The 26,479-nt window shown below is 43.9% G+C and overlaps 1 protein-coding gene across 14 annotated transcripts in view; it reads right to left on the bottom strand.

The window, feature by feature from the left end:
• Positions 1-26,479, bottom strand: part of PCBP3 (poly(rC) binding protein 3) — a 214,799-nt gene that overhangs the window by 165,612 nt on the left and 22,708 nt on the right. The window contains exon 1 of one of the 14 annotated variants that reach the window (XM_059686710.1): positions 11,328-11,434. The exons of the other annotated variants lie outside the window; for them this stretch is intronic. The gene's annotated coding sequence lies outside the window, so the exon portion shown is untranslated. Of the gene's footprint in view, positions 1-11,327; positions 11,435-26,479 lie in introns of those variants that run through there. 14 annotated transcript variants of the gene reach the window in all.

Raw genomic sequence — 26,479 nt, 5'->3', positions numbered from 1 at the left:
CTCTCCCTCCTCTCTTTCTCTCTCTCTCTCTCTCCCCATCCCCACCTCCTACTCCCTTCCACTCTCTCTAAAAAAAAAAAATCAATGGAAAAAATATCCTCAGGTGAGGATAAAAAACAAACAAACACAAAACACAAAACTAAGTGCATATATCTTTTTAAGATTTACATGCAGTAATAAATTTTGTAATCATTGTATTTCCGCATGCTTTTACTGCTAATGTATTTAAAAAAATAATTTCTAACTCTGCTTAAATTATTTTTAAATAATTATTATATATATTTAACATATTGAGTCCTAAAATAAAGTCCAAATAGCAGCAAATGTTCCAATGAAACAGTGCTGGGAAGCTCACAAGTTCAGTTTTGGACCTGTTATATCTGATTATGCTTGTTAGTATGGCAAATGGAGATGTCAAATAGGCAACAAGACAAATTAGTCTAAGACTGATGGGAAAGGTCCAAGATTGAAGTCACCAAAACAAAGAGTGGGTGAGACCCCAGAAGAAATAAGAGAGGGGAGGTGCAATCAGCCACACTGAAGGGATTGCTGTCATTCCAACCATCACATAAGGAGTTGCCAAGGACAATCTCAGAGCAATGAGGGCATGTTGAAATCTGGAATTATATTACTACTAGAGGCCCGGTGCACAAAAATTTGTGCACTCGGGGGGGATAGGGGGTACCTCAGCCCGGCCTGTGCCCTCTCGCAGTCTGGGACCCCTCGGGAGATAACGAACTGCTGGCTTAGGCCTGCTCCTGGGTGGCAGAGGGCAGGCCCAATCCCTAGGTGCAGCCCCTGGTCGGGCTCAAAGCAGGGCCGATTGGGGAGTTGGGGCGCCGCCCCCTGTCATGCACAGAGCAGGGCGGATTGGGAGGTTGCGATGCCACCCTCAGTCATGCTCAGGGTAGGGCCGATTGGGGGATTGGGGCACTGCCCCATCACACTCAAGGCAGGGTCGATGGAGAGGTTGCAGCGCCACCCCCTGTCACGCACAGAGCAGGGCCCATCAGGGGGTTGGGGAGCTCCCCCCTGTCACGCACAGAGCAGGGCCCATCAGGGGGTTAGGGAGCTCCCCCCTGTCACGCATAGAGCAGGGCCCATCGGGGGGTTGGGGAGCTCCCCCCTGTCACGCACAGAGCAGGGCCCATCAGGGGGTTGGGGAGCTCCCCCCTGTCATGCACAGAGCAGGGCCTATCAGGGGGTTGAGGAGCTCCCCCCCCCCCGTCACTCACAGAGTAGGGCCGATAGGGGAGTTGGCGCACCACCCCCTGTCACACACAGAGCAGGGCGGATCAGGGGGTTGGGGCACCGCCCTCTATCACCCACAGAGCAGGGCCGATCAGGGGGTTGGGGCGCCGCCACTGTCACACTCAGGGCAGGGCCGATGGGGAGGTTATGGCTCTACCCTGTCACACACAGAGCAGGGCCCGTGGGGGGCGGGGGGGGAGGGGTTGGGGCGCCGCCCTCTATCACCCACAGAACAGGGCCAATCAGGGGGTTGGAGCACCGCCACTCTCACACTCAGGGCAGGGCCAATGGGGAGGTTATGGCTCTACCCCGTCACACACAGAGTAGGGCCCGTGTGGGGGGGGGGGGGACAGTTGGGGCGCCGCACCCTGTCACACACAGAGCCGCAGGGTAATCAGGGGGTTGGCGAGCTCCCCCCTATCAGGCACAGAGCAGGGCCGATCAGGGGGCGCCTTCCCCTGTCACGAACAGAGCAGGGCGGATAGGGAGGTTGTGGCCCCACCCCCTGTCACACACAGAGCCGCAGGGCAATCAGCGGGTTTGGGCGCTGCCCCGTCACGCTGATCCCAGTGCCGGGAGGCCTCTCAGCTCCGCTGATCCCGGTGCTGGGAGGCATATTACCCTTTTACTATATAGAATAGAGGCCTGGTGCATGGGTGGGGGCCAGCTGGTTTGCCCTGAAGGGTGTCCTGGATCAGGGTGGGGGTCCCCACTGGGGTGCCTGGCCAGCCTGGATGAGGGGATAATGGCTGTTTGCAGCTGGTCACACACCCTTCAGGGTGGGGGTCCCCACTGGGGTGCCTGGCCAGTCTGGGTGAGGGGCTGAGGGCTGTTTTCAGGCTGGGACTGAAGCTCCCAACTGCTCCTTTTTTTTTTTTTTCTTTTTTATTCTGGGCCATCTTTAGCTCTGAGGCTTGGCTCCAGCTCTGAGGCCTCAGCTGCTGAAAACAGGTATCTGGTTTGTTTCGGTTCTATAATCGAAACTCTGTATCAACTCCAGCTCTGAGATCCCAGCTCTCTGAAAGCTGGTTTCTGGGGTTTTGTTTAGCTCCTATATTTGTTACAATGTTTTTTAAACTGCAAGCTCAGAGGCCGGCAAGGCAGGCGGGGAACGTTGCAGTCCTCCGTCACTGAAGCAAGCAAGCCTCATGTTCAATTTAAGCTGCCTGGCTGCCGGCCGCCATCTTGGCTGGCAGTTAATTTGCATATCGCCCTGATTAGCCAATGGGAAGGGTAGCGGTCGTACGCCAATTACCATGTTTCTCTTTTATTAGATAGGATTGGAATAACTCCTAAAGTCTAGATCAGCCGTGGGCAAACTACGGCCCACAGGCCGGATCCGGCCCATTTGAAATGAATAAAACTAAAAAAAAAAAAGACCGTACCCTTTTATGTAATGATGTTTACTTTGAATTTATATTAGTTCACACAAACACTCCATCCATGCTTTTGTTCCAGCCCTCCGGTCCAGTTTAAGAACCCATTGTGGCCCTCGAGTCAAAAAGTTTGCCCACCCCTGGTCTAGATAATTAATGTATTTATCCCAAAACACCCATGTGGTGCTGGGAGATTTCCATGTAAATTATATCAAAGCAACCTGCACTAAAAATGGGTCATTACTAGGCCAGAGTGGCTCATTTGGCTGAGCATCCCTGCCTTCCCTTGACCTTCCCGTGCACCAAAAGGTTGAGGGTTTGATCGATCTCCAGTCAGGGAGTCTACAGAAGGCAACCGATTAATATTTTTCTCTCCCTCTCTCCATCAATGTCTCTCTCTCTCTCTCTCTCTCTCTCTCTCTCTCTCTCTCTCTCCATGTCCTTGTGCATAAAAAAAAAAAGTGTCATAACAATTAGTATCAAAATGTAGATCTGGAAAACAGCTCAAGTTAATAAGATGCTGACCACAAACCAGTGCTTATACTGTCAAGGGAAGACTCAGAGCAAATCATTTGAAAAGGAAAGTTTACTTGAAAGAGATACAAGAGAGTCAGTTTTCAAAGCTGACTCAGCAAATGAAAAAAAAATTGAGAAGTTAGGGAATTGAAAATTAAAATGAGATACAATTACACACCTATTAGAATTGTTAGAAATTTTTTAAATGACAATACTCAATGCTGGCAAGGACTCGGAGCAGGAGGAACTCACTCTCATTCATTTCTAGTGGGAATAAAAAATGGTGTAGCCACTTTGGAAGTTTCTTACAAAACTAAACACAGTTTTACCACATAATCCAGCAATTGTACTCCCTGGTATTTGCCAAAATGAGTTGAAAACTTAATATCCAAACAAAACCCCACACACAAATGTTTATAGCAACTTTATTCATAGCTTCCAAAAACTGGAAGCAACCAAGACATCATTCGACATGTGAATGGATAAACAACTGTGGTACATTTGCAAAATGAAATATTACTCAGCAATAAAAAGAAATCAGCTATCAAGCCACACATACCAAAAAAGAAAAATATAGAGATGGATCTTAAATATACATTGCTAAGTAAAAGAAGCCAATCTGTAAAAGCTACATATTGTATGACTGACTCCAGCTGTATGACATTCTGGAAAAGACAAAACTGTAGGTAGCAAATAAGTCAGTGGATACTTGGGGTTCAGGGAAGGGGCTGAAGGGTGGAGCCCAGGGATTATTAGGGCAGTGAAACTACTCTGTATCCTACTGTAATGGTGACTACAAGATAGTAAGCATTTCTCAAAAGCAATATACTGTATAGCACAAAAGTAAACCTTAGTGTATCCAACTTCTTAAAAGGTTATTTAGGATGTTAGGGGAATTCCAGGATGGAATGTGGAATTCAACACTGTTATAAATATACAAAACAACCTCCCTGAGGGGTGGAAGATAAGGTGCTGACCTGAGCCACTTTGGAAATGAGTGAAGTCTGTAAGAGTAATAGCAAAAGGAACTGAACTTAAGCGCTGTGCTCTATTGACAAAGTTGTTTTCCAGAGGTGTGTGTTAACAACTCCGACACTGCTGTGCATGGATACTGGAATTGAACAAGTAAGTGGATAGAAGATGGTGGGAGCCAGGTGTCTCACTGTTGGAGTTACACATAAGCAAAAGGAGGAGGCTGGGATAATCCATGTGATGTTGGATTAGAGCTGGAAATGTCAGCATGAACTGTTTAGCTTGTATATGTCTACCTATAGAAGCATTTATAGATGTGTATGCACAGTTAACATATACACACGTATATCCCCTGCTCTGTCAGCTAAGAGCACCTAGAAATAACAACATCCCAGGAGTAATATTCACACCATCACCCAGGTCTTGGTTTTTTATATCATTTTCCAATAAAAGGAACCATGCTCCTGATTCTAGGACAGGGAAGGATCTACAGAGAATAAACCTGGAGCCTCCTGTAGTACCAAAAAGGAAAGAGGTGCTTAAAAAACAATGTAAAACATACACACATATACAATGACAGAAGCATATCAAAGGGACATAAGAGCCAACTGAAAGAATTCCCATTGGCCCTATCTGGAATAACTGAAGCAACAAAATAAATTAGCATAGAACTATGAACCAAAGTACAAAATAACATCCATGGTTCCATACTTATATGAACAAATGACTGAAAAAAATAAATGGGAGAGAGAGAGAAATCCTCTGCAGATAGTTCCAGCACTCCCTGTGGTGGCTTCAGCCCGGGGTATGGGGGAGGAGCTTACCACACTCCTTAAATGTGCACTACGCACCTGACCTCCTTCCACAGAGGCAGTGTGTGAGGGAAGCATAATGTGGAGTGGAGAAACCTGACAAACACACCTGTTAGGAGCATAGCCAACACCCACCATGACCAGTCATATTGATAAAATATACTCTTGATTATGTGATGAAAATGGCACTTTACCTCTGTAGTCTTCCTCCCAAAACCTACAATTCAGTCTAACCATGAGAAAAAAATCAGATAAATTTCAATGGAGGGACACTCTACAAAATACCTGGCAAGTTGTCCTCAAAACTGTCACCGTCATCAAAAACATTGTCTCAAACTATCAAAGCCAAAAAGAGCCTAAAAAGACATGACAACTAAATGTCATGTGGTGTCCTGGATGGGATTCTGGGACACCAAAAGGACAGTAGGAAAATATTAAAGAAATCTAAAGGTTGAACTTTAGTTAATAATAATGTATCAACATTTATGCACCAATTATGACAAATGTCCCATACTGTGTAAAATGTTAAACTGGTGTGGGGTGTATAGGGATTCTCTGTGCTATCTTTTTTTTTTCCTCTGTGCTATCTTTATAATAACCCTGTAAATATAAACCTGTTCTAAAATAAAAAGCTTATTTTTTTTAAGAAAACTGGCAATTAAAAGGAATGAAAAAGACCAAAGTCACCAACTTTTCAGTAATCTGCTCATGGCAGGAAAACAGCAACTTTCTCACAGTACTGACAAATTCAGAAGGACTGCATGTACCTTTGGGCATTTATATTGCAGAAGTCTAAGGCAAAGGGTTTTTGCAAGAAGATCCAAGATTACAGGAAATGCTCAAGATTTTATCATTTGGGCACCGTGTAACTTGTAGTGTACCTGAAATGCAATAATAAACTGACCAAAAAAAGAAAAACAAATATGATCATCTCAATAAATGCAGAAAAGGCATTTGATAAAATTCAGTATCAATCATGAAAAAATTCTCATGAATTTCCCATCAAAAGATCTGCTTACTGGTAACAGAAGCAGAACAAAGTATCAGCTTTGCCTCAATAATATTTCTAATTCTTAAACATGGGACATTGAATATTCTAGAAGGCAGGCTATCAATTCTGGACACCATGAAATATCTTCACACTTTCTGGTTACTCCTTAACAATAGCTCCCTTTGCTGAGCACTTCCAACAAACAAAACACTTCGTATGCATGCCACTCTCCTCACACCAACTCAGCAAGACAGAGACTAGTATTTCAATTTTCCAGATGTGGAAACTGGGGCCCAGAAAGGCTAAATGCTTTGTCCAAAAATTTCAGAGAACAAGCAAAGGAGCCAGTCTTTGAACTCTGGAGTGCCAGGCCGACCAGCTTCTCCCTCAAGGTTAGGTCATGCCAGAGGCCCCTTTGCCCCTGCAAACACAGCCCGGATACAGCAAGGTGGCCTGCCAGCCAGGGCCTTGCCTGGTTATGAGCAGAGCTCACTGGCCAGGTGGATATTTTTGTGAACAGTGCAAATGTTCCCAGGGGAACAAAGGATTCTTCCTACATGGAAAAAGATCAGGAGTCATCTTGAATCTGTGCCTTTGAAACAGAGCCAGGGTCTAAAAGCTTTTACAGAACCACATGCATCATAGTCATCAATATGCCATTAGATCCTGGACATTAATTCCCTAAAAGTATTTCCGAACCTTTGAAAGGATTAACCCTTTATCGTATTAAACTGTCCTCCCAGAAGCTACACTTGCTGGCTTTTTTTTTTCAGCTTTAATGAGACACTGGTGTTTTGTTTTTTGTCTATCTTCTTGAAGGTTACTTAGATAAAGCAATGTTTTGCTAGTGATTCCTTTCACTTTTATTTCCTGAATATTAGGATGATCTCCATTCAGTTTACAAAAGTTCCATGGTTCCCAAAACATCAAATGGCAAAAACAGTGGTGTACTCCTCCCCAGCTTCTTGATCAACAACTGGATACCTCATTGGTTTTGGGAGTCGGCATACACAGCATCTCAAAATTCTCCCAAAAGAATTGGACTGGGGTTTTCGAAGTCATCTAACCTAACTGTCCATGCATGGGGACCCCCAGTGCCCAGCCTCCTGCTTCCACCTCCTTCCACAAGGTGGCCCCATCCTCTCTGCCAGAGCACCTACCACAGCCAGAGCCCCTACTTGCTCACCCCACCCTCACCCTCATGGAAACCCATGATGCCACTCCCCCATAGCAACACTTAATCCTGAGTATGCTCCTTTCAAACAGAACCACTCCAATCCTTCCAAATCTGAGCCTTTCAAACAGCACCCAACACCTAGGAGGGAGAAGGACGAGGGCACTGCCAGATCCTCCTGCTGGAAACAGCTTTTTATGAGTCAGACTAACCTTTCTCAGTCCTGTGGCTGTTATTCACTAGGGAAGCAGGACTAGGCCTGGCAGTCTGAGAAGCCTGAGATGAATCCTGACAGTCACTTGGGCAAACTTGTAGATTCTTTTAAATCTCAGTGTCCTCCTACCTTCCCAGAGCTACATGAGCAGTCACAGAGCAGCACAAGGGAGTACTCAGCACTGCAGCCTAGCAGATGAGTTAGTGCACCGGTCTACTGACACTGGAAACCTGCCCCACATGCCAGTAACATCCCCACTCTCTGACTCCCTGTCTAGGAACCTAACACAGTCAGGAAGCACACCGAAGCAGGACTATCACCTCCAACATTTGTATTTCATGCTCCTAATAATGCAACCTATATTTACCAACTGCCTCTGGAATCAATCTGATTATGCCTCCTGAAAGTAGGATCATGTGCAATGACCAAGAGCCTCTCAAAACAGGGCCATGGGAAAACATGGGAAGCTCATCAGGAATACAGATTCCCAGGCCTCACACCTGCTGTTTTAAAAATCCCAGGGATTCTTGTGCACATTAAAGTTTGAGAGGCACTGGCCTACATCCCTAGAGACCAAATGTCTTTCAATTCCAAGGTTTCTGTTAGGAACTATTTCAGACTAGAAAGCATTCTTTTCTTCCCACTGCTACTATTAATAACATGTATACACACTCAGCCAGCATGAAGAGTAAACAGAGACTGGCTCAAGTGCCTAGAAATAAAACTTGTAAAAAGAAAATATAAGTGTGCTGACAAGCCTCATCACCATGAGATTTCCTGTCATCTTTTTACCAACCTCCCTCTAAGCACTTTCTCCTCTATTTGATCAAAGTTTGCAGAGAAAAATAGTGATTTTTAAAATAAACACTCAATTCCTAGATGTAAGTGCCACTGGGAACCGGAACAGTCTCAAATTGAAGAAGAAAGAGAAGAAGAATTTACTGGCATTTTCTGACATCTTCTGAAAGCCAGTGAGCTCATCCTTACTGTCCACACTCCCTCCACTGGCTGGAGGTTCTTAATCTGAGCTGCTAAAAGGCCTCCCATACCATTTGGGATTTGTGCTAACTGAACCAGCACGCTGATTAAGTTAAAACCTTTCCTCATTATAGAACATTTACTGCATGGTGGGTGGGCTAGGGGTTGAAGGAGACGGGGGGGGGGGGGGGGGGGCAGTGGTGGAAGGAAAGGCAGCAATAATGAACTCTACCACATGCCAGAGAGCTAGGTTCTGACTACTAGGCATCTAGGCAGCACATGACAGAAAGAATAAGCCTTCACGCTGCAAGGCCTGACCGGTATGGGGATCTGAGCACTGCTATTCTGACAAAGCCTCCAGGTGACTCTCCTGTGCATTCAGGGTGGAGAAGTACGGCTCCAGGAGAAAGGGTCTACTGGACTCATTACCACTGGCAATGTGTAGCAATGAGGTGGGTTTTCTAAAACATAGCACTGCTAATGTAATGATGTGACTGCATGGCTACTGGGTGTCCTGAATGGTGGAAGTCTCTAAGCTGAATGGAAGGTTCTTTCCAAGGCTGGTGCTCCCACAACATAAATGCACATGTACAAAATGCAATGGTCTGTCCCAACACTGGGCATCCTCTGTGCCTCTCCTACCTCTAAGTGGACTGAATTGGGGAACCTCTGGCCAGGCCAACATTCATCTCTGCTTGCTGGGCATATGGCAGGAAACAGTGAACAATGGCACATTGCCCATTTTCATATGGCCAATGAGCTAAGAATGGTTTTTGTGATTTTAAAAGGTTGGGGAAAAATGAGACTTAGATCACATGTGACCCACATACCAAAAATATTTACTATGTGCACCTTTACAGAAAATGTTCAGACTCCTTGCTTGTGACAGCTATAGGTGCGCAGGTGTTCCTATCATGGGTCCACTCTAACAGGCACTTTCTCTGCCTACCTCACAGCCAGAAAAAGCCTGAAATGCCCAGAAAAAGTGAAACCAACATGTGCTCAGTCATCCTAAGAATCTCAAGAAAAAACACAACCACTAAGTGCAAAGCTCCCTAAGGAGCAGGGAGAGGCTCCTGTCTCCGTGAACACAAGGGGACAGTCCAGTCGAGTGACTGAGGATGAGTCTCCACAGACACCTTGGCTGGTGAAAGACCCTGGCAGTCACTTACTGCTGTGCCCCCAGGCTGAGTCTTGCCGTGTAGTGTGGGCCAAACTGTACTGCCAATGGAAAGTTCAAGATGCCCACAGAGGCTATTGATGAGGTGAGCCTCGAGTTGAAGACATTCCTGGGACTAAGTACAAACTGCCATGTCCCCATTCAGCCCCACAGTTAACCTCAGCACTTGGCTGATCCTAGGAAGGACGTCAGAACACAGGACACACAAGGATGATTCACAGTCAGGAAGCAAAAATCTAGAACCATGCTGCACAGACAGCAACCCCCTGGTGCTGATGAAGAGGGCCAGCAGAGGCTTTCCTGCTGGGTCAGTGCTCCTCCAACCAGGCCCTAGCAACCCCTCTAACCAACTCTGCAATCAGCTCCCCAAAGTCAGAACAAAAGGCATGCTTCCCGATGAAAGTCTTCATGGAGGCTGACTAAAGAGCACTAACCAGGCTCTCAGAAACCAAAGAAAAGCAGTACTTGGTTATCTCCCAAATCAACTGTCACGATGTATTCAACAGACAGAAACACTCTGTGTCGTATACCTTGCATTATATCACATCCCTCTGTAGGGCATCTGCTCACAAAATTGATTTAGGAGAGATTATTCAATTCCATTTTGCATTTTCATGTTTTGGAACTCTGCCAGCAGCAACTTCTGTTCTTCCAGAGGTCAGAGAGCTATGGACAAGACAATCTCCTGCTGTTGTAAATGGAACTCCATATTCTCTTTATGAATTTCCTGTCAATCTTCAAATTACTTCAAATACGATTGCCCTTCATTTAGACAGTGTTTTATGTCTCCATGTCTACCTTCTTCCCATATTTGATTACCTCGTGTGCTGCAGACAGCTCTCCCCGGAGCCCCTCTGGGCGCCTGTGTCAGAGGGGGTGTGGGTAGATGGGGACAAGGGGGGCGGGGGGGACTGAAGCCTCTGGTTTGCAGCAACCTGGCTGACCACAGCGAATGTAAGCTAGTATGTCTTGCATTTTTAAAATTCCTGCTGTTGGTCTCACTTCCCCCAACAACCACCACCATAGCCCCAAATTCTTTTTGCAGAAAAACAAGTGAACAATTGTTACTGTCTTCTCCTCCCACTCTGGTTGGGCTTTACCTGCCCTTTACTCAGCCACGAGCCACTCCACATTTGCCAGTGTCTCCCTTGAGGGGTCCTCCATGTTTGATACCAGTCACCCCATCCACTCAGTGCTCCCTGTGCTCTCTGCCAGAATGGGGATCAAGCCCAAAACCTGGGTATGAGCCCTGACCAGGAACCTAACCATGACCTCCTGGTTCATGGGTCAACGCTTAACCACTGAACCACCAGCTGGGCAAGAATTTTAAGCAATCAGTTGAGAGGGTCTATGGGAGGAGCTAGGGTTTATGAAGTTCTTGAACTCTGCATAACTGCAAGAGCCCTATAAGAAGAACTTTGTTTATAATAAAGTCTGATGGTTCTAATATCCCCTCCTCCCTTTATTTCCCTATCCCTTTTATAAACACTCCTCTACCTTGGCACACAGGCCAAAGTGTGCAATTGACTTGTCATGTCTACATGCATTGGACACTACTTCTGTTTTCTCAAGTAAATCCTTTTTCATAACTAAACACGTAGTCAATATTATTTTTCAGTAAACAACACTTACTATGTGCCAGCTCCATTGTACAGTTTCCAAGATCATGCTGAAATGCCCATTTTCTCCAAGGCCTTCTTCCAACCATCCAAAGTGCCTACTTCTCCAAAGCTCCATGTCCTTCCTTTGCTCTTCTCTGATGACTCATACATAGCTAATACTTGATGGCATTGAGACTTGTGTTCTTGCATTATCCCCTCCCCCACTGGATTACATGCTCCTTGGAGTTGGGCCATTGCTCACCTGTGTGTATCCTCAGCATCCATCGTGACAGAGCTTTTCCATAAACAATGTGTTGGGTTGAATTCCTAGCATCACATCTCACAGCCTCATCCTGGGAAGGCTTTCTGAAGAAAGGGTTTAGGGCTCACTTGATGAAAGCAAGGGCCAGCACATGACACAGGAAAATAAAGAGCAATCTTTGTGATGGCTCTAGTCTGCTGCAGTGATAGTATTAATTCCAGTAGAGCTCTTGGCCAGGAATGTGGGAGCCAAAAGGCCGATGAGCTCATCGCTGAAATGCTGGCAAGCATGCTGTTTCTTGGCCCAGCCCCAAAAGAATGTGATGTGAGCATTACCCGCCATTAAGCTGACTCAGAGAACAAATGATTAAGTTTCTGATAAATCAAGGAAAAGATTCTGGCTTGGACATTCTTCATTCTGATGCAACCTGAGTTTAACGCACGGTGAGGGATAATTCCAGTCCAACCCAAAGGAACAGCTCTGATGTGGTGTGTGTGTGTTTTGTCACACGGGGGGGGGGGGGGGGGTAAGGAGCATTTCACTGCCTTCTAATGTTCTACCAGCCATTCAGAATCCTCTGTGAGCAATCGTCTTCAATACCAGGCTATAAAACAGGTGATTCTGTTTATAGGAACTGTGCTATTTAAAGACCAGCTAACTCATTAATGTCACCTGCCACAGCCCTGTGCTTGATGTAGCAACTCAAATATGGGCCACAAATGGAGAAAAATCTTCATACACCAAGGAAATGAAAGATGTTAGAGGGCATATATCACCTAATCCACACCTCTGAGGGCATCAGAAAGTAAATCCCCAGGCAGGAGTGGCTCCCAGATGAAAAGGCTAACAATCCCACATTATTTCACACATTTTCCTTATTCTCTCATTCTGGAGACCTGGGGGTGAGGGATTTGGGGGAGAAGGGGAGGTAAGACTCCTGTGAGTGACTTAATCAGCAAGAGCTGATGGTGGCACTTAGAAGGTAAGCCCGAGTTCAGTTTGCCCTCCCTTCACTCCACTCTGGCACAGATCTCACCCACACACCCTTCTTCCTGTTGGTCACTAACACCAGTTTCCAGAAAGAGACACAAGCATTAAAAGTACAAAAGCACACACAGCTTATCATATTGGGGACAAGAAGCCAGGTTTCTGACTTCATTTCCAGCCCCAAGGAACTGGGGGCAAGACCCACTCATGACAGTGATAGTGTTTACCCTACATGTGCTTGTACTCTGTGACAAGAGATCTAAACCTCAGGATTTCTCAGGAGCTTTGGCTTACTAATATTCCATGATCTCTGATGCTCTATGGCCCTGTCAATTCCCTTCTTTTTAGAAAGATTCAATCATGTTTAACACATTTTAGGTAATAAATTAGAAACTGAATCTTATAGTTTAAAATTTCTTCTCATGATGATCTGGAAACTGAAAAGGAAATAGAGTTCATTAGAATTCCCAGATTCCTGGTAGAAGCAGCTTTGCTGTTCTTTCCATTAAGAGCACAGGAATCAGCTGAATTCCCACCCAGGGAGAGGTACTGAGGCAGAGTTGGGATGAGCACACAGCACCACCACTCTGCAGACACATGGGCCTGTGCCCCAATGGGCAATGCAGCTCATCTAGTGACAATGGCATCCCTGATCTAAGAGGTATGCTTCTTTACCTTTGTTTCCCCACTGGCACCCAGTAAACTCAAGTGAGCCAGCAGCCAACAGGCCCAGATCTTGAGGGTCACTCACTCCTCCTCAGTCACCACCTCACTCCAGCACAGAGCCCTTCTGCAGCTGCTGTGCAGAAGGACAACTTTACTGTTTCCTCTGTCTTATACAATTATCCCTATGTATCTGCAAGAGGTATTGGTTCCAAAACCCACCAAGAATACCAAAATACCACAGATGCTCTAGTCCAGCCGTGGGCAAACTACGGTCCACAGGCCAGATCCGGCCCGTTTGAAATGAATAAAACTAAAAAAAAAAAGACCGTAACATTTTATGTAATGACTAGGGGCCCGGTGCACGAAATTTGTGCACTGGGTGTGTGTGGGGGGGGGGGGAGTGTCCCTCAGCCCAGCCTGCCCCCTCTCACATACTGGGAGCCCTCAGGCGTTGACCCCCATCACCCTCCAATCGCAGGATCGGCCCCTTGCCCAGGCCTGACGCCTCTGGCTTCGCTTTAGGCCCAGGCAAGGGGCTCCTAGCTCCTGGGACTGCCAGCTTCGACCGTGCCCAGCTCCCATTGCTGGCTCCACCCCTACTTCCTGCTATCACCGGCCAGGGCAGAAAAGGCACCTTATTCTTCGATCATGGCTGGGGGGCAGGGCAAAGGCGGCCCCAGGGCCGCCTTTGCCCTGCCCCCCAGCTCTTAGCTCCCCCCTGGGTTTCCAATCACTGTCTGTGGCAGGGGGCTTCTTCCTGCTTTCCCTTTCGCCTCCCTGCATTGTGCCTACATATGCAAATTAATCGCCATCTTGTTGGCAGTTAACTGCCAATCTTAGTTGGCAGTTAATTTGCATATAGCCCTGATTAGCCAATGAAAAGGGTAGGTCGTACGCCAATTACCATTTTTCTCTTTTATTAGTGTTGATGTTTACTTTGAATTTATATTAGTTCATCCATGCTTTTGTTCCGGCCCTCCGGTCCAGTTTAAGAACCCATTGTGGCCCTCGAGTCAAAAAGTTTGCCCACCCCTGCTCTAGTCCCTTAGATAAAACTAGAGGCACTGGGGAATTGGGCCTAAGCTGGCAAGTCAGACATCCCTCTGGAAGCCCAGGAGCTCTCGAGGGATGTCCACTTGCCAGCGGGGAGCAGGCCTAAGCTACAGTTGGACATCCTTAGCACTGCTGAGGAGGCGGGAGAGGCTCGCGCCATCACTGCTGTGCTGGCAGCTGTCAGCCTGGCTTGTGGCTAAGCAGAGCTCCCCCGGTGGGAGCGCACTGACCACCAGGGGGCAGCTCCTGCATTGAGCGTCTACCCGCTGGTGGTCATAGTGACCAGTCATTCCCAGGCGTTCTGCTGTTAGGGTCAATTTGCATATTACTCTTTTATTATAATCCTGGTGCATGGGTGGGGGCTGGCTGGTTTGCCCTGAAGGGTATCCCAGATCAGGGTGCTGGGGTCCCGCTGGGGTGCCTGGCCAGCCTGGGTAAGGGGCTGAGAGCTGTTTTCAGACTGGCCACACCCCCTTCAGGGAGGAGGGTCCTGCTGGGGTGCCTGGCCAGCCTGGGTGAGCGGCTGATGGCTGTTTGCAGGCTGGCCACAGCCCCTTCAGGGTGGGGGTCCCCGCTGGGGTGCCTGGCCAGCCTGGGTGAGTGGTTGATGGCTTGTTTGCAGGCTGGCCACAGCCCCTTCAGGGTGGGGGTCCCCACTGGGGTGCCTGGCCAGCCTGGGTGAGGGGCTGATGGCTGTTTGCAGGCTGGTCAAGCCCTCCCAGTGGGGACCCTCACCCCATGGGGGTGTGGCCAGCCTGGGTGAGGGGCTGAAGGCTGTTTTCAGGCTGGCCAGAGCCCCTTCAGGGTGGATGGGTCTCGCTGGGGTGCCTGGCCAGCCTGGGTGAGGAGCTGATGGCCATTTTCAGGCTGGCCACGCCCCCTGGTGACCCAAGCTCCCAGCCTCTCCTTTTTTTTCTTTTTTTTTCAGCGCCTCCTTGAGCAGAGGCCAGGGCCGGCTGGAAGCAGGTATCTGGGATTTATTTATCTTCTATAATTGAAACTTTGTAGCCATGAGCGGAGACCAGTGCCAGCCAGGGTAGGCAGGAAGCTTGGCTTCCTCCATTGCTGGGAGCAACCCAAGCCTCCTGCTCTCTCCAGCTCCATGGCCGTCGCCATCTTTGTGACAGAGTGATGGTTAATTTTCATATTACTCTTTTATTAGATAGGATGGTAGAGTATTGTCATATAATCTATTCATATCTTCCCATATACTTGAAATCATCTCTTGATTATTTATAATATCTAAAACAATGTAAATAGTTGTTTTGTTCAGGAAATGACATGAAAAAATCTGTACATGTTCAGTATAGACACAACCATCGTAGACCTATCTACACAGTACATATCAGCAATAAAGTAACATTTTTAAAAGCATTTTCAATCCAAGGTTGGTTGAACCCATGGATGCAGAATCCATGGATATGAAGGGTCCACTATATTTCTTTTTTTTTTTTCTGTTCATCAGATTATTTATTCACTTGATTCTTAGATTCACTTGTTGATAGATGCATATTTGTTGTTCATAATTAGTATCTTTACCTTTTTCTTCTTCTTCCTCTTCTTAAAGGATACCTTTCAGCATTTCATATAATACTGGTTTGGTGGTGATGAACTCCTTTAGCTTTTCCTTATCTGTGAAGCTCTTTATCTGACCTTCAGTTCTGAATGATAGCTTTGTTGGATAAAGTAATCTTGGTTGTAGGCTCTTGCTATTCATCACTTTGAATATTTCTTGCCACTCTCTTCTGGCCTGCAAAGTTTCTGTTGAGAAATCAGCTGACAGTCGTATGGGTATTCCCTTGTAGGTAACTGAGTTTCTTTCTCTTGCTGCTTTTAAGATTCTCTCTTTGTCTTTTGCCCTTGGCATTTTAATTATGATGTGTCTTGGTGTGGTCCTCTTTGGATTCCTTTTGTTTGGGGTTCTCTGCGCTTCCTGGACTTGTAAGTCTATTTCTTTCATCAGGTAGGGGAAGTTTTCTGTCATTATTTCTTCAAATAGGTTTTCAATATCTTGCTCTCTTCTTCTGGAACCCCTATAATTTGGATGTTGGTGCGCTTGAAGTTGTCCCAGAGGCTCCTTACACTATCTTCATATATTTGTATTCTTTTTTTCCTTTTGCTTTTCCGGTTGCATGTTTTTTGCTTCTTCGTATTTCAAATCTTTGACTTGATTCTTGGGATCCTCTAGTCTGCTGTTGGATCTCTGTATATTATTCTTTATTTCAGTCAGTGTATGCTTTATTTCTAATTGGTCTTTTTTCATATCTTTGAGGGTCTCACCATATTTCTCATAGGTTTCTAGAAGATTCTTGAGTAACCATATAACCGTGGTTTTGAACTCTATATCCAGTAGTTTGCTTTCCTCCATTTCTTTCATTTGTGACCTGTTTCTTTGTCTCTACATTTTGGCAGCTTCCCTGTGTTGATAGTGATTTGTGTGCTAGGTGTCCTATAGGGCCCAGTGGCTCAGTCTCCCTAATTATCTGAGGTGGACACTCTTGGTGCATCCCTTTGTGGGCTGTGTGCACAGTCTTGTTGTAGTTAAGCCTTGATTGCTGTTGGTTTCACTGGGTGGAACTGACCTCCAGGCCAACTGGCTGTAAGGACCATTTGTGTCTACAATGGGAGAACTTCTGTGCTGGAGACACCCTTATGGGGCAGGACTTGCTTCAGTGGGGCTTTGGCGCTCACTAAGCCTGCCCAGGTTTTTAGGCAGAGAAAGGCCAGGCCAATCATATGCAAAAGCCTCTACGCACAGCTTGGGTGGGGTTGTAAATTGGGTGGGGCAGGTTCTCAGGGAATCACCAGGGCAGAGCAAACCGCAATGGCTGCCAGTCTGCTCTGCCTCGGAGAGGTACCAGGGTCTGTGTTCCGCAGCCCCATGCAGGAACAATGACCGCTGCAAGCACCTCTGTGAGAAAGCTGCCCTCACGTTCCGGCCCGATGCCAGACAGTCCAGTTTCTCTCCGTATGAGTCTGGGTCCCCAAATTCTCACCCGGAACTGGAGTTCAGAGCAGTCAGGAGCTTGTTTCTCCCTCCCGATTGAAAAAGACAACAGCATACCCAGCTGCCAGCCCCTTTGGCACGTGCCTCCGCACCTCCGCACTTCCACACCTCTGCACCTCCTACCAGAGTCAATGAGCTTTTCTCTTTCCTTCTAGTTGTAGAATTTCCACTCAGCTAGCCTTCCTGTGGTTCTAGATGGTATTCGTTTTGTCTTTTAGTTGTAGTTTTAATGTAGTTGTGTGCAGCAGCAAATTCAGATGTTTACCTATGCCGCCATCTTGGTTGTCTCCCATATTTTAATATTTTAATAGGCTTATCATATCACTGTGGATGTTGCTCTTTGAAAGATTAATACATCAATACTTGACAAGTGGTCATTTCTTAAAGGTTAGTTGCAACACGGAATCTGAAACCCTATCAATAAACTTCTAGGACTGTATCACATTAAACCCATTATCTATCAGTCTTGCACCCTAAACAGATATTTTGCTCATGCATAACTGTTTCAACATCATGCTTTAGTTGGTGGAAAATAACTGTTCACTGAATTATACAGATCTCCCAAATACTAGTACTAACACATTTCAATATACAATGTCAAAAAATCACATTTGTTAATATCATCACCTGGGTTTATCAGAAACATCTTTAAGTTTGAAAAGCTGTCAAGCTCACCATGGCAGATACAACTTTTCCAAAATTCTAACTTTTTACTGAAAACTCAAATTTTATCAGTTACAAAAAATACAAGCAGTTATTTCACTTTTGAAATGACAGGTTAAGTGTCAGCCAAAAACACAAGTCTGATTAACTATGGTTTCTCTGTTATTCTTTAAAGTAAGAACAGTACTTCATGAGAAGCTAGTTCAGATCCCAATCCACAAAAAACACAAGTGCTTTTTCTCAAAACAATAATTGTAATTCCATCTGCAGACATGCATTATGCAAACTTCCTATTCTGTCTTTTAGAATATTAAAAAGACAGGTGCTCAAGTGCCAAGATTTAATAAAATTAAAAATGTTTATTGCCTCATCAAGGTTATTATTAAAATGATGTTGGCTTTTTGTATGCGAAGGGGTGGCAGTGAAGGACACCATCACTGTAAGTAGAGTTTGGGGCCCAGCCTTGATGGTGCTCAGGCACCCATGGTTTTGTCCTCCGTCGATTTTTTCATCAGATCAAATAACAACACAGTAAGAAGGAAAATAATGTCTCAGTACCATTATGAAAACAGTTGTGACCTCACCAACCCCCTGAAAGGGTTTCAGAGCACCCTAAAGGCCTACAGGTCACAGATTTCATGGGTATGCTTGGGAGAGCCAAGAAGAGGGTTGGGAGACCTAGGTCTGCCTCCACAGGCGAAGCAACGTGTCTAACATGTCTCAGCCCTGACCATAATTGGTTCATAACCAAGTGATCTTTGACTACTCATCAAATATTCCTCTCTCAGGTTGGAATTTAATTCTCTTTTCAGGAAAGACTTGTAATTCCCTTTCAGCTCAACATTTCAATCTGGTTCTTTGCCTAATGGTGCTGTAAGTGATAGTGCTAGGGCCGTACCTATAGGTTCCCCTGGTGGACCAGCAAAGCCTGGGCCTGTATGTAGGAGCATGCTCACCTGAACAAGATCTGACAGCAGGCAGACAGGCCCAGCTAAGAACCTCAGCCTCAGCACCCAACAGGAGACAGAGGGACTAACACACCACATTGCAGACTCACTGAACTGATCCCACACCCGCTGTTCCTAGGCCCTTCCTACTGGGCCTGAAGAAAGGGAAGCCTGAAGCCAGGACATCCTCAGCAAGTCCAGTAAAGCACAGGGCTCTGCCTCAACCGTGCTCTCTTGGGACCTTGCCACAGAATGCCAGGAAGTGGGGATATTCCCCATGGCCCAGAAGCTATTCCCAGAAGATGCAGTGGTGCCTAGAGCAAGAGAAACAGAAATGACAAGTTCCGTGTGCGGTGTGTCCAAAAGCAAGAGCCCCTAGGAATCCAAATGTGCCAGAAGTGGGGGTGCCATGTGGGGGCTGGAGCCCAGCTTCAGAAGGTAGGAAAGAGAAGTGGCCAAAGTGAGGGTCATAGACCCCTGTGGGGGTCAGTGGTCCAAATGTCATTCCAGTGCCCTGAGATAAACACAGTTATTACATCTTTTCTCAATATCAGCCTCCATGCCAATCACATGGATAATACATGAATTTGAAAAGACCATTAAACCAAATCTTTCAACTTCCTAAGTGGACCTAGAGAAGTATGACTATCTCAAGATGAACAATTTCTCAGAAAGTAGAACAATCTACTTCATTATTAGCTGTTTAATTAAGGATGCAACTAATCAGGTCTAGAAAATTCAGCAACAGTTTAATCAAAAGGGGTTGTGGAAGACATTAGTTAAGAAACATGGTTCTATTATAAAATCTGTGTTTAAAATTCCATCAAAACTCAAACTGCCAGTCTGGGAAACTAAGTATTGTAGATGATTAGTAACTGTGTCAAAATATAGGTAACTATAAACTGCACTCTCTATCAAGTGTCACCACTTTGGACTTTCTTATTTGCTTAAGGATAATTATGACTAGAGTTAAGAACTCTCTGAAAAAGCACCCAACTCCGTAAGAATCAAGGGGCATGTTCACTGGTGTTTTTCTCTCTCTGAAGCTATAAGTTTTCAGAGTTGGTATAAAGGATGAACTTAGTGTGCTTCATAAATTATTAATCCCCAAAAGTACTTTAGGATGAAAGAATAATGCCTTATTCACCAGAGAACTTTACTATTGAATGTGTTTGCATGTCTATCATCTCATTTCGTTTCCACAATGGCCCCAAGAGAAATACATACCAGGTATTCATAACCCCCTATCTTCAAAGCAGAAACAGAAACATAGAGCAAGGGATGAGCCCCTGGCCCAGGCTACCTCTGGGCAAAGAGGGGTACCCTGTGAGTCTTTTACATCACAGCAACTTGGATTCAAAACAGTTTTTCCTCACCTTTTTTTATTTTTATTTTTTTTAAGAAAGAGGGAGAGAGAGGAAGGGAAGGGGGGGAGAGGGCGAGGGAGAGAAAGAAACATCAATTTATTGTTCCACTTACTTATACATTCATTGGCTAATTCTTGTATGTGCCCTGACTGGGAATGTAACTGCCAATCTTGGAGTATCAGGACAATGCTCAAACCAACTGAGCTACAAGGCCAGGGCCTCAAATGGTTTTCTTCATCAATTTTATTTATCATATTTATACACCAACTTATTCCAAAAAAATATGGGTGTCTTTTTATTCTTATAAGAAATCAGAAACGCCTTGCTTTTCTAATGTGAATATAATTACAAACAAGAAAGATGAAATACTATGACATGCCCTTGTAATATCTGCCTGGGAAACTGCCACAAATTTACAGCTTCATTTCCAAGTGGTAGAGAAATAGGAAATGCGGTCAAATAATTCCCAAAGAAAGAGTTTAGATCAGAAACTGTCCTCTTTTAAATTCTCTATCATTAAATACACATTTCAACAGATATGAATTAAGATAGAATGGATCCTTTGAAGAGAAGTGATTCCATAATAAAACCATTGTCAGGCAGCTGATAATACGGAAGCCCTATTTTATGCATTGCTAAGTGTTTCCAGTGATCACTTGAAGGCAGACCACTCTCATACCAGTGCTCAGCTCAGGGAGAGAGAAAAGGGGGTGCTAGCAGTCTGGGTGACTGTTATCCACTTTACTTAACTAGGCATCACAAAAAGAGGTGAGCATAGGCAAAAACTGGCCAAATTCAGAGAGACAGGACAGTATCTAGAGACAGTCCAGAAACAAGGGGTTCGCCTATTGGGAAAAGCCACCCCTTCTACACCACAGGAATATAATTTATGACTGAAAGTATTCTGAGAAGCAAAAGCTCACAAAGACTCCTTGATTATAGGAAGGGTGCAGCTGTCCACACAGATTAGATTACTGGGTTTCTCTCCCAACCACAGCCATGCCTTCAGATATCCTGAATAGAAAGGCAGAGATAATCATCCTAAATCTCAAATTGTTCCTCAAAATAATTCTGCAAATCAAGTCTAGCACACACAAAGAAATAACACTCCATGAGCAAGAAATAGTAGAAGTCACAGAAAACAAAAACAGATCCACGAAGACATAAGAAGTTAAAATTATGCAATACAGACTATTAAAAAAAAAACCCACTGTAATAACACAAAAACAAACATCTCCATTTTTTTTTAAGAATGGGCAAAAGACTTGAATAGACATTTCTCTAAAGATACACCAATGGCCAATAAACACATAAAAAATGCTCAACATTACTAATAATAAGGGAAATGCTAATCAAAACCATATAAAAGATCACTTCATATCCATTAGGAAATAAAAGTGTTGGCAAGATTGTGGAGAAATTAGAATCTGTATACATTATTGGTGGAAATGTAAAATGGTGCCACTGCAATGAAAAATGGTAAGGTGGTTCCTCAAAAAAGTTAAACACATAATTACCATATGATCCAGCAATTCCACCTCTGATTATATATACAAAAAAGTGAAAGCAGAGACTCAAACAGGTATTTATACATCCATGTTCACAGCAGCATTATTCACAATAGCCAACAGGTGTAAGCAACCCAGGTGTCCATGAACAGATGAATGGATAGACAAAATGTGTTCTAAACCACAATGGAATACTATTCAACCTTTAAAATAAAAAAGAAATTCTGACACACACCACAACATGGAAGAACCTTGAGAACATTATGCTAAATGACACAAACCAGTCACAAAAGAACAAATACTGTATGATTCCACTTATGAGAGGCTCCTAGAGTAGTCATATTCATAGAGACAGAAAGTAAAATGGTGGGTGCCTGGGGGGTGGGAGAGGAAATTGTTTAATGGAAATAGTTTTAATTTTGTAAGATAAAGCTCTGAAGATAAATGGTGGTGATCGGTTTGCACAATGATGTTGATATAGTTTATACCAAATAACTGTACATTTAAAGTGTACACTTAAAATGGTAAATTTTATGTTATATATGTTTTACCACAATAAAAAAAAAACCACTATGATTTGTGGAAAAGAGCATGGCAGTTCCTCAAAAATCTACATATAAAATGACCATATGATCCTGCAATTCCACTTCTGGATATACCAAAATAATTGAAAACAGTCTTGAATTTATACTTGTACATCCATATTCACAGCAGCATTATTCACAATGGCTAAAACATGGAAGCAACCCAGTGTCCACTGATGGGTGAATGGCTAAACAAACTGTGGTATAGCCATACAGTGGAATATTATTCAGAAATAAAATGGAAGGAAATTATGACATATGCTACAAGATGGATGAAACTTAGCAACACTATGCTAAGTGAAATAGGTTAGCCCACAAAAGAACAAATACTGTACAATTCATTTATGTGAGGTACTTAGAGTAGTCAAAATCATTGAGAAAGAAAGTAAAATAAGTTTCCAGGGGCCAGGGAAAAGGGGTGGGGTGGGGAATTACTGTTTAATAAGCACAGAGTTTTAGTTTTATAAGATGAGAGAGCTATGGAGATGATGGTGGTAATGGTTGCACATTATAAATGTATATAATACCACTACACTGTACATTTTAAAATGGTTAAGATATTAAATGTATTTTATTGCAGTTAAAAAAAACAAAATACATTATACTTGCTATGGTCAAACATAAATGACAGTGTCACCCCAGTAGAGATTAGAAGCTATAAAAAGTAACATAATTTTGCCCTGCCCAGTGGTGCTCGCTCAATGGTTAGTGTCGCCCTGCGCACCAAAGGGTTGCTGGTTCGATTTCTGGGGCACTTGCAAGAGACAACCAATCAATGTGTCTCTCTCAAATCAATGTTTCTCCCCACCCTCCTCCCCTCCCTCCCTTCCTCTCTACCTAAAATCAGTGAAAAACTATCCTCAAGTGAGGATTAACAAAAATATAATAAAGTAACATAGTTTTAAATTTTTAAAAATCTAGAACTGTAAAGTAGAAATGTCATGACGGGTTTCAAAGCAGATTAGATGGGACTGAAGGGAGAAGTGGTAAACTGGAAACTAGGTCAGAAGAAAATATTTAAACTAAATTATGAAGAGACCAAAATCTGGGAAATATAAAAGAGGGTATGAGAATATATGGTTAGAGATCTAACACATTTAATTAGCATCCTGAAAGAAGAGAGAAGATGAGGTAGAAGCAATATATGAAGATAATGGCAGCAAATTTTCTAGGGTTATGAAAGATATCAGTTCACAGGTACCTTACAACATACCTTAGATATCAGTCAACATACCTTACGGCAGTGGTTCTCAACCTTGGCTGCACATTAGAATCACCTGGGAATCTTTTTAAAATCCTGATTTCTGGGCCTCACCCGCCAGAAATTCTGTTTCTTTGTTATGGGGTGGGGCCACAACATTAGTAACAAAGAAACAGAATTTCCGGAGGATGAGGCCCAGAAATCAGGATTTTAAAAAGATTCCCAGGTGATTCTAATATGCAGCCAAGATTGAGAACCACTGCCTTAGGGAAAGATGCATGAAACTTAGTGAAACTACAGAAACCTGAGGACAATGAGAACATCTTTTAAAAGCAATAGGAAACACACAGATTATCTCCAAAAGAACAGCAGATACACTGACTACTGACTTCTGAACATGAAAAATAAAAGCCAGACACTGTGGAAAGGTATCTGCTGTGTGCTGAAAGAAAATAATGCCGACATAAAATTCAATATATGGGGAAAATACTTTAAAAATAAAGGTAAGAGGGTAATGTCAGTGAAAATAGCAAATAAACAACTTCCAAAAATTCCCCCTTCCATAAAAGCAATGAAAAATATAGCAAAAATTGTCAGACTCAACTTTTTCAGAAATATGGGAATTTAACCAAAGGCTTGCAGCAATCTAGGGAGCATTTGTTAAATAAAAATGGTTGCAGCTCCGTAAGAAGAACAAACCTGTGGTGTTTTAACTTGCTCTACTGATATTCTTCCCCAGTGCCACCTCAACTCTACAGTAGTCTTAAAAACCAAAGCCTGCAATCACAGTGAAAACTAGTAGTATGGCAGCCACAGTAGGGGGCAGAATAGGATTGGAACCCCTGCAAAGCCTATGCCCAGAAAACTGTCATTTTTTGACATGGATAATGGGTTCCACTTTCGAGACTGTTTTTATTTGACCTGAGTCAGAGCTTGCCCAGTGCCAAAAAGCATTTTCCTCAGAGGTATACGTCAAAACAATCAGAAGCAATTGTTTAATTTTTAAACTACCTGAGAGGGTGGACAACAATGTAATACATTAACCCAAAAGCTTAAAAGGAAAAGATGGGGAATGAGATGTCTACAGGGGATTTGAAAAGCTCCAATATATTCCTGGAAATCCAGAAGGCTGTATGTATATACAGAGATGTATACATATCCAAGGATGTATGAATGCCCAGGAAGACCCGAGATGGCTATAAACATCCACACTAGCCTGACTTTGAGACTCTGCACAGGCAGGAAGTGAAGACAAAGGCAGAGTTGTAAACTACCTGATTAAATGTTTAGGTATGCCCCAATATACACACAAAGCCCCCTTGGGAAACACTAGATTTATTGATTCCTGGTATTTAAGGAAATCTCTGTCCAATCATTAACTGACCACTAAGCTAGTCAATCAAAGACTTCAGTGGAAATACATGACAAAGAATGCAAACTTTAAAGAGTTAGTTCAGGAAAGTAACTAAACAAACAAAAACTATTACAACAAGCAGCAGCACACAAAATTCAAGGGGAGAGAAGAATTGGATTTTCAGAGTTACCACTATATTATTTAAATTTTTTTCAACAAATTATTATGAGACACACAAAAAATAAGAGTATGACCCATACACAGAAAAAAAGCAAGCAATAAAAAGTTTCCCTGAGGAAGCTCTAATAATCTATATAATAAAAGCCTAAGCGACCTTTACAACAGAACGACCAGAACGACCAGTCGCTATGATACACACTGACACCGAGGGGCAGATGCTCAACACAGGAGCTGCCCCTTGGTGGTCAGTGAGCTCCCACAGCAGTAGAGCCACTCAGCCAGAAGCCAGGCTCACGGCAGGCGAGTACAGCACAGTGGCAGGAGCCTTTCCCGCCTCCGTGGAAGCACTAAGGAGCAGTGAGCCGAGCAGCAAGGAGCAGTGATCAGGCGGACAGTAAGGAGCAAAGGGTCCTAGACTGCAAGAGGGATGTCCAATTGCTGGCTTAGGCCTGCTCCCCTAAGCCAGCAGTTGGACATCCTATGAGGGCTCCCAGAATGCCCTTCCCCCAGTGCACCAATTTTGTGCACTGGGCCTCTAGGACTATCTAATAATAGACAAACGTAGTAATTGACCGTACCTTCGCTACGCCTCCCATTGGCTAATCAGCGTGATATGCAAATTAACTGCCAACAAATATGGCAGCTAATTTGCATATACAGGCTGGGAGCGAAGACTGAAGACACTGTAGAAGGAAGCCAAGCAACGGAGCCAAGGTAGCAGAGATGGGCGGGGTAGGATCAGCAGAGAGGGGTGGGGTAGGAGCCTCGGAGATGGGAGCGAAGCCCTATTCTTGGAGGAATCCTCCTGCAATGGGCCTCTAGTGGACTTATAAGACAAAGACTATATATAACCTATATTAAATATGTTCAAAGGACTAAAGGAAACCATGTCAAAAGGATTAAAGGAAAATATAACTTTTATTTCTCACCAAATAGAGACTATTCATAGAGATAGAAATTATAAAAAGAACCCAAATAAAAATCCTGGAGCTAAAAAGTTCAGTAACTGAAATGACAGATCCATTAAGAGAATTAAAAAGCATATTTGAGCAGACAAGAAAGAATTTGTGAACTTGAAGATAGGTCAACTGAAATTTTCCAGTCTAAGGAACAGAAATTAAAAAGTACGAAGAAAAATGAACAGAGCATCAGTTAAGCCTACTCTCTCTCCCCATCTACAAAACTCCATTATAATACTCCCCTTGAATAAAGTCTTCCTTATAAAAGAGAAAAAGAACAGAGCCTCATAGACCCGTGAGACACCATCAAGCATACCATTATGCATACCATGCATAAAGAAACTCTCAGAAGGAGAAGAGAAAGGGATACAACAAATATTTGAAGAGATAAAAATTATAAAAGAAAAAGACTATCAAGATTTCTACATCCAGCAAAATTATCCTTCAAGAGCAAAGGAGAGGAGGAAAAAGCAAAGGAGAAATTAAGACATTTTCAGATAACAAAAACTGACAGACTATGTTACAAGAAAACTTGCCCCACAGGCAATACTAAAATGATGCCTATAGGCTAAAATGAAAGAATGCTAGCTAGTACCTCGAATCCAGGTGAATAAATAGAGCACCAGTAAAGGTAAGTATAGAAGTAATTAAAAAGTTAATATAAGTGTAATGTTTG

The sequence above is a fragment of the Myotis daubentonii genome, chromosome 3, assembly GCF_963259705.1.
Source record: "Myotis daubentonii chromosome 3, mMyoDau2.1, whole genome shotgun sequence".
NCBI classification, from domain to species: Eukaryota; Metazoa; Chordata; class Mammalia; order Chiroptera; family Vespertilionidae; genus Myotis; species Myotis daubentonii.
Note: the sequence above shows the minus strand (reverse complement) of the source record. Positions and strands in the feature narration are given on the sequence as shown.